Source organism: Myotis brandtii, unplaced genomic scaffold (assembly GCF_000412655.1).
Source record: "Myotis brandtii unplaced genomic scaffold, ASM41265v1 scaffold882, whole genome shotgun sequence".
NCBI lineage: Eukaryota > Metazoa > Chordata > Mammalia > Chiroptera > Vespertilionidae > Myotis > Myotis brandtii.
The window spans coordinates 729,225-737,233 of NW_005371607.1; positions in this window are offsets into that span (position 1 = coordinate 729,225).

Consider the following 8,009-nt stretch of genomic DNA (forward strand, 5'->3'; position numbering starts at 1 on the left):
TGCAAGGGAAATGAATGCAACACAATTATAGTAATCAGTCATTAGCAAATGTTGTAGTTTGTTATTAATAACTAGAGGCCTGATGCATGAAATTCGTACAAGAGTAGGCCTTCTTTCCCCTGGCTACCAGCACCGGCTTCCCTCTGGCACCCGGGATCCAGGCTTCCCTTGCAGTCCTGGCTTCATCCGGAAGGTAGTTTGGGTGGAGATCCGGAAGGACATTTGGCCTAATTAGCATATGACACTTTTATTATTATAGATTATGTATAACAGGATATTGTAATAATTTAAGTTATGAAGTTTTCATTAAAACGTTTCTTACATACCGTTATATTGGCTGGGCTGCAAAAATATTTGTTGGGGGCCACATGTGGCCCGCGGGCTGTGAGTTTGACATACTTGCTCTGGAGGAAGACCAGGCAACCTGGAGGATGGAGGCGGGGAAGCAGAGTAGCTGGAAGGTGGAGCAGACCTCAGGGAGCCTCAGTCCTTTTACAGATCTTCCCCGGCTCTAAGCTGGAAAAAGACGAGCCTTTTACACAGACTGGCTCCTCTCATGCACACTCAGGTCTGGTAGAGTCAGACACAAACAGTGAACAGTGTGGTAGCTACGGACAGGTAGCTCAAGGCCAGTTACACACAATGTTAGTGACCTGTACCTAAATCTTACCCAAGTAAACCCAGAACCAACACAACCACTGGGGGGCTTCAGACCTCACCAGAGCTTGACCCAACTAGCCACACAAGCGGCACACTCAGTGGTGGATTCTGGCAGGCACCAGACCTGCTGGGGAAACGGCGCCTCAGGGGGCAGCCCTTGCACAGTGTCTCATACATGGTGTTGAGGAGAGTCACCAAACCTGAAGGGTTAACTCTACTCAAGAAAGCGCCAATAGCATTCAAGCCTCAACTACAACAGGGGGTGCATATAACCCACAAAAACATTCCTGGAGCACAGAGCTCAGTTGAAGAAAAAAGTCACAAAAGTTCACAAACACAGAGAGTACCAAACAAGATGAAAACAAAGAAGCCCACACCAAGACACATCATAATTAAAATGGTAAATGTTAACGTCAAAGAGAGAATCTTAAGGGTGCGAGAGAGAGAGAGAGAGAGAGAGAGAGAGAGAGACAGACAGACAGACAGACATTTACCTACAAGGGAGTTCCCATAAGTCTGTCAGCTGATTTCTCAACAGAAATACTTCAGGCCAGAAGGGAGTGGCATGACGTATTTAAAGTAATGAAAAGCAAGGACCTGAATCTGAGACTACTCTTTCCATTAAGGCTCTCATTTAAAATTGAAGATGAAATAAACAGCTTCCCAGGAAAAAAAGGCTAAAGGAGTTAATTATCACCAAACCAGTATTGCAAGAAATGTTAAAGGGACTGCTTTAAAAAGCAGAAATAGAGAAAAATGGGAACATAGGTATAAAGAAAAAATGACAATAATTGTTAGTAATAACCTTAAATGTAAATGAATTAAATGCTCCATTCAAAAGACATAGGATAGCTAAACAGATAAGAAAACATGACCCATATATATGTTGTCTATATAAGACTCACCTCAGAACAAAAGATGAGAGTGAAGGGATAAAAAAAAATGTCTTTGATCTGAACCCTCAGCTCCCAACCCCTAACTTGATTGACTCAGCTTCGTCCTTCTGATTCTTTGGGTTCAGTCTTCCTCACTTGCCCTGAGGAATTCCTACTTCATTGCCCATCTCCACCCCTATCCCTTGGTTGCAATGCTTGCTGGATCTAGCTCTACTCATGCAAACCCAGCTTCTCACCCTCAGGGCATGCAGACAGGAACAGGGACACGGATACAGTTGGGTACTCAATAAAGCCTTCTGATGGGAGTAATAATAATCTATATAATAAAAGCCCAGCAACCATTACAGGAGAACGACCAGAACGACCAGTCGCTATGATGCGCACTGACCACCATGGGGAAGATGCTCAACGCAGGAGCTGCCCCCTGGTGGTTAGTGCACTCTCACAGTGGGAGCACTGCTCAACCAGAAGCTGGGCTCACTGTTGGTGGTGGGAGCCTCTCCCACCTTCGCAGCAGCGCTAAGGAGCTGTGAGCCAAGCAGTAAGAAGTGCAGAAATAGAGAAAAATGGGAACATAGGTATAAAGAAAAAATGACAATAAGTGTTAGTAATAACCTTAAATGTAAATGAATTAAATGCTCCATTCAAAAGACATAGGATAGCTAAACAGATAAGAAAACATGACCCATATATATGTTGTCTATATAAGACTCACCTCAGAACAAAAGATGAGAGTGAAGGGATAAAAAAAAATGTCTTTGATCTGAACCCTCAGCTCCCAACCCCTAACTTGATTGACTCAGCTTCGTCCTTCTGATTCTTTGGGTTCAGTCTTCCTCACTTGCCCTGAGGAATTCCTACTTCATTGCCCATCTCCACCCCTATCCCTTGGTTGCAATGCTTGCTGGATCTAGCTCTACTCATGCAAACCCAGCTTCTCACCCTCAGGGCATGCAGACAGGAACAGGGACACGGATACAGTTGGGTACTCAGTAAAGCCTTCTGATGGGAGTAATAATAATCTATATAATAAAAGCCCAGCAACCATTACAGGAGAACGACCAGAACGACCAGTCGCTATGATGCGCACTGACCACCATGGGGAAGATGCTCAACGCAGGAGCTGCCCCCTGGTGGTTAGTGCACTCTCACAGTGGGAGCACTGCTCAACCAGAAGCTGGGCTCACTGTTGGTGGTGGGAGCCTCTCCCACCTTCGCAGCAGCGCTAAGGAGCTGTTCTGACCACTTCTCACCATCCCATGGCTGCCACCTTTGCTATCTCTTGCCTGGATTATTGCAACAGCTTTGTAACTGGCCTTTTTCTTCCACTCTTGTCCTCTATATTATCAAAATGGTAGCCAAATATATCATTTAGAGAGTATAAGTCAGACCATATCATTCCTCTGCTCAATGCTGAATCACAGGGCTAGTTCTTCCTCATCTTACTTAGAATGACCTATGGGCTACATTTGACTTTCTACACTTGCATTCCAGCTGCACACTCTGGGATTTCCTCCTTTACAGTTTCCTTTGAGAATTCCTCTTCTTTCTCCTGACCTGTTAATACTAGTGTGACCAGGGCTTGGTCCTTGGTCCTCTTTTCTTTTTATATTCATTTACTTGGGGATCTCATTCACTCCCAGGACTTTAAAGCCTCTCTCCTGAACTTGTATATCCAACTGCATACTTGACATCTAATAAGCATCTCAAATTCACATCCTTCTGATCATACTTGTTCTACCCTCAGTCTTCCCCAACTCAACTGGTGGCAACTATATATTTCTGTGGAGTCATCCCCCCATCTTTTCTTTGCACCTCACATCCAATCCTTCAACACATTCTGTTGCCTCTACCTTCATAACATCTAGAATCTGACCACTTCTCACCATCCCACGGCTGCCACCATTGTTATCTCTTGCCTGGATTATTGCAACAGCTTCCTAATTGGTCATTTTCTTCCACTCTTATCCTCTATACTAGAGGCCCAATGCACAAAATTCATGCAAGGGGCTCGGCCCTCACAGCCCCTCGCAGCCTCGGCCAGCCCTCGCAGCCCCGGCTTCATCTGAAACATTATCCTGATGGTCGTTCTGCTGTTCGGTCTAATTAATATATTAGCTCTTTATTATATAGGATTATCAACATAGTAGCCAAATACATCATTTAGAGAGTATAAGTCAGACCATATCATTCCTCTGCTCAAACTCCTGTAATGGCTATTTCCTTTAATGTAAAAGCCAACGTCCTCACAATGACTTATGGGGTGTCCTTACACCATCTGGTCCTGTTACCCTTCTGACCTCATCTCCTACCTTTCTCCTTCTTTACTTGGCCCCAGTCACACTGCCTTCCTCATGAAGGGGATCAGAATATGCCACCCCAAAATGTCACTTTGGCATATGGGTTATTCTGAGCTGAAGACGATTGAGAAATAGCAGATGCAGGATGAACTCTCTGTCCTCTCCCCATCTACCTAAAAGCAGGGCATACATTTCCCTTGGGAAGGCGTCCCCTCTCTCTTCTCTATGTCAGGAAGAGACGACAACTCTTGTCATTGGAGATGGCACAGACTTGAATCAACATAAATAAACCTACTGCAATAACCCTTAACTTCCAATGGCTTCCCTTCACATACTTGCCTTCCCAGAATTTCCTGCCCCTAGAAGCCCAAGCCCTTTTCCTTTGTCTTGCTACTTCACAAAGGTGTTGCTTTTGTTAAATAACACCTAGCTCCCAGGCCTAACCACTTCTTTGGATTTTCACTTCCTTTTCTGTGAGATCCCCTTGAACATATTAAATTAGATTAAATTAAAATATTAACATGAAATAATACTTGTTTGCCTCTTCTGTTAATCTGTCTTGTCAGTTTAATTGTCAGGGCCCCAGATACTGAACATAAGAGGGTAAAGGAATGTTTTTTCCTGCTCTGCACTGACTATTCCTCAAACACGCCAGGCACATGCCCGCCTTAGGGCCCTTGTATGAGCTGATGTCTCTGCTATAATGTTCTTTCCCAGTTATAGGCTTGACTCATACTCCTTTGCCTCCCTCAACTCTTCCTTCGGAGTTCAGATGTCACTTTCTCAATGAGGCCGACCTTAACCACCATGTTAAAAATTGCAAGGGACCAAATCTCATTAACACTAATGATATATTCTCTGTTCTCAGGGTGCACGCAGATCAAACTGCAGGTGAAGACTCTGAGACTTTCTTTTAAAAAAAAATATTTTTATTGATTTTAGAGAGGAAGGAAGAGGAAGATAGAAACATCAGTGATGAGAGAGAATCATTGATCGATGCCTCCTGCACATCCCACACTGGGGATTGAGCCCACAACCCAGGTATATGCCTTGACTGGTCAAACCTTGACCTCCTAGTTCATAGGTTCAACCACTGAGCCATGCTGGCTGGGCCTGAGACTTTCTAAAAGGCAGTGATGAGGCCATAGCACAAGGAAGTAGTCTGTACCCCAGGTTAGGGTGAGACAAGGATAGGGTAGGATATGGGGAAGGACCAGCAGAATCTGCGTCAAGAAAGAAGACAAGGCGAGACCAAGATGGCGGCATAGGTAAACACCGGAGACACAAGGAAGTAGTCTGTACCCCAGGTTAGGCTGAGACAAGGATAGTGTGGGACATGGGGAAGGACCAGCAGAATCTGTGTCAAGAAAGAAGACAAGAAATCTGGATTCAGCATAACTGAACCAGTCCTTTCAGGTACTGCTAGCTAAGCATGGTCACATTTCCTTAGTAAGGAGGGGCTGTGAGTCACCATCAGGGTCCCACTGTGAGGTGTTTGCACCCGTATATAATCATGTTCACCACCTACCGTGCAGTACAGCATGCACCGTTCTCACCTTCGAGCCAGGATGACACTCATCCTTTCAACGTTTTCATAACTCTCCGGTGTTGGACCTGAACCCTGTGAATCTGACCGCTGTTTTGGTCCTGATTCTGGATTTCAGTTAGGGTGGGACTCGCTTTTTGGCAAGGCCTATTCTTGCAGGTGTGGGCTCTGGCTAAACCCGGAATGCAGTGGGTACCCCATCATTGTTCAGGGAGTGAGTGTGGCTCAGGTGCCCGCTGCCATCTCCGGTGCAGCCTCTCACAGTGCGCACTCAGGACCATTTCTGCAAGGTTAGTGCTCCTTACTCTGAACCCACCCGTCCTTATTTCTTTTCTTTTTGAAAACACTATCCAGATGGCTAAGCACTAAGGAATCCGAGTATAGCTCCCGGTATAACTTTCCGCTCTGTCATTTCGCTGAAGAGAGAGAAACAAACCTGCTCAAAGGAGTATCTAAATAGCTAAAATTTATTCCATCCGACCTTTTTCTCAAGTTCAAGCTTAACAGTGACAGATTCTGTTTTGGTTTCCCTGTTTTCTATTTATTTTGTTGATCCTCACCTGAGGATATTTTCCCATTGATTTTTAGGGAAAGTGGAAGAGAAAGGGAAAGACAGAGAGAAACATGGATGTGAGAGAAACACATCGATTGGTTGCCTCTGGCACAGGCCCCAACCAGGGCCCAGGCCAGGGAGGAGCCTGCAATCAAGGTACTACATGCCCTTGACCAAAATTGAACCCAGAACCCTTTGGTCTGCAGGCCCATGGTCTACCCACTGAGCCAAACCGGCTAGGGCTGGTTTCCCTGTTTTCAGTTCCCCAGGCAGGAAACCATCTGCCTTGTGTGTAATGGAGACAGAGAAGCAGGGCCATTTGGTTAACGTTGACTGTGAATTTCTGGTGTGAACCAACCAGAGACTGTTCAGTTGACGTCACTATTGGAAAGAGGACAGCTGACTTTGAACCCAGAACCCTTTGGTCTGCAGGCCCATGCTCTATCCACTGAGCCAAACCGGCTAGGGCTGGTTTCCCTGTTTTCAGTTCCCCAGGCAGGAAACCATCTGCCTTGATGAAAATGGTTTAACACCGAAATTGTGTGTAATGGAGACAGAGAAGCAGGGCCACTTGGTTAACGTTGACTGTGAATTTCTGGTGTGAACCAACCAGAGACTGTTCAGTTGACGTCACTATTGGAAAGAGGACAGCTGACTCCAGACGCTGGGCTCAGACAACTCTGGATTTGAATCCAGGCTGCAATGCTTTCTACCTGGGAGACCTTGGGCTGCTTCTTAATGTTCCCAAGTTTCACCTTCCTCATCTATAAAATGGGGAATTAGAATGCCCACTGAATAAATAGCTATTGTAAAGTCATATTATTATGGGAGGGAAGCTCATCTATTGGTTCACCCAAAGGTACTGATAAAGGACTTGAATTTAATGCACTATCTCCTTCCAGAGACATTTTTCTTTTTTATTCATTTTCTTTTTCCACCACCATTTATCCCCTCTATGCCCTCTTCCACCTCCACCCACCCCACTCCCTCACCCCCGCGGTCACCACACTGCTGTCCTTGTGGTGAGTCAGAGGCATGTTCAATAGGACCCAGAGCCTCACTCCAGGGGAGGGAGCTCTGATTGGGGCACAGGGCACTCAAGGTCTTGGGCAAATAACACTGCGTGATTCAGGAGAACAGGAGCTTCCAAAATCAACAGAGCTAAGAGAGTGAGCTCAGCAACAGGGAGAGCAGTGACCCCCAAGGAGGACAATTCATTCATTCCGCTGATGTCTGCGTGCCTCGCATGTGCCAGGCACTGTGCTCAGGCCTGGAGACCCAGCAGTGAATTGAAACAGACCAAACCCTTTCTCTCCTAAGCTTGCATTCTAGTTGAAAGAGACAGGTAATGAGCAGGGGAATTAGGAGAGGGGTTAGCTGGGGTTTACAGTTTTAATCAAGGTGGCCAAGTATGCCTCCCTGACATGCTGTTTGAGGAAAGAAAGAAAGAAAGAAAGAAAGAAAGAAAGAAAGAAAGAAAGAAAGAAAGAAAGAAAGAAAGAAAGAAAGAAAAGGAGATAAGGATGTCTCCTAGAGGAATTGGACAGCCTGGGGGAGTGGAGGTGGTGGACAGGAGTAAAAGCCTGGAAGGAGGAAGGATTGTTGCCAGGCCCCGGGTTCAATCCCGCTCTCAGTGGCTGTTGACGACAGAGAGAGCAAAGGGCAGCCTGTGCTCACTGGGATCCTCTCTCCTGACCAGTGACCAGTGCCTCGCGGCTCTTTGCCTGCCTCCAGCAGCCTCATCTTTAACACCGCAGATGGACGAGCCCTTCTCTGAGGTAGGATTGCTGTGTGTGGTTGTGCAAGTTGAACACTGCTCAGGGTGACACCTCTGAAGGGGTCAGCTTACCCTTAGACATTCTAGGTTGGTGCATTATGGCAGGTGGCAGTACAGTATCCATTCCAACAAAAGCAATATATTATCTTAAAGGGTGTCCCAAAATTCACGCAAGAAGTAATTTTGACAGAAAACACAGGTTTATAATTAAAAATTGTAAATTTTTTATTGATTCATAAAGTATACAGTATAGGATTATGTACGGAATAGCATATCA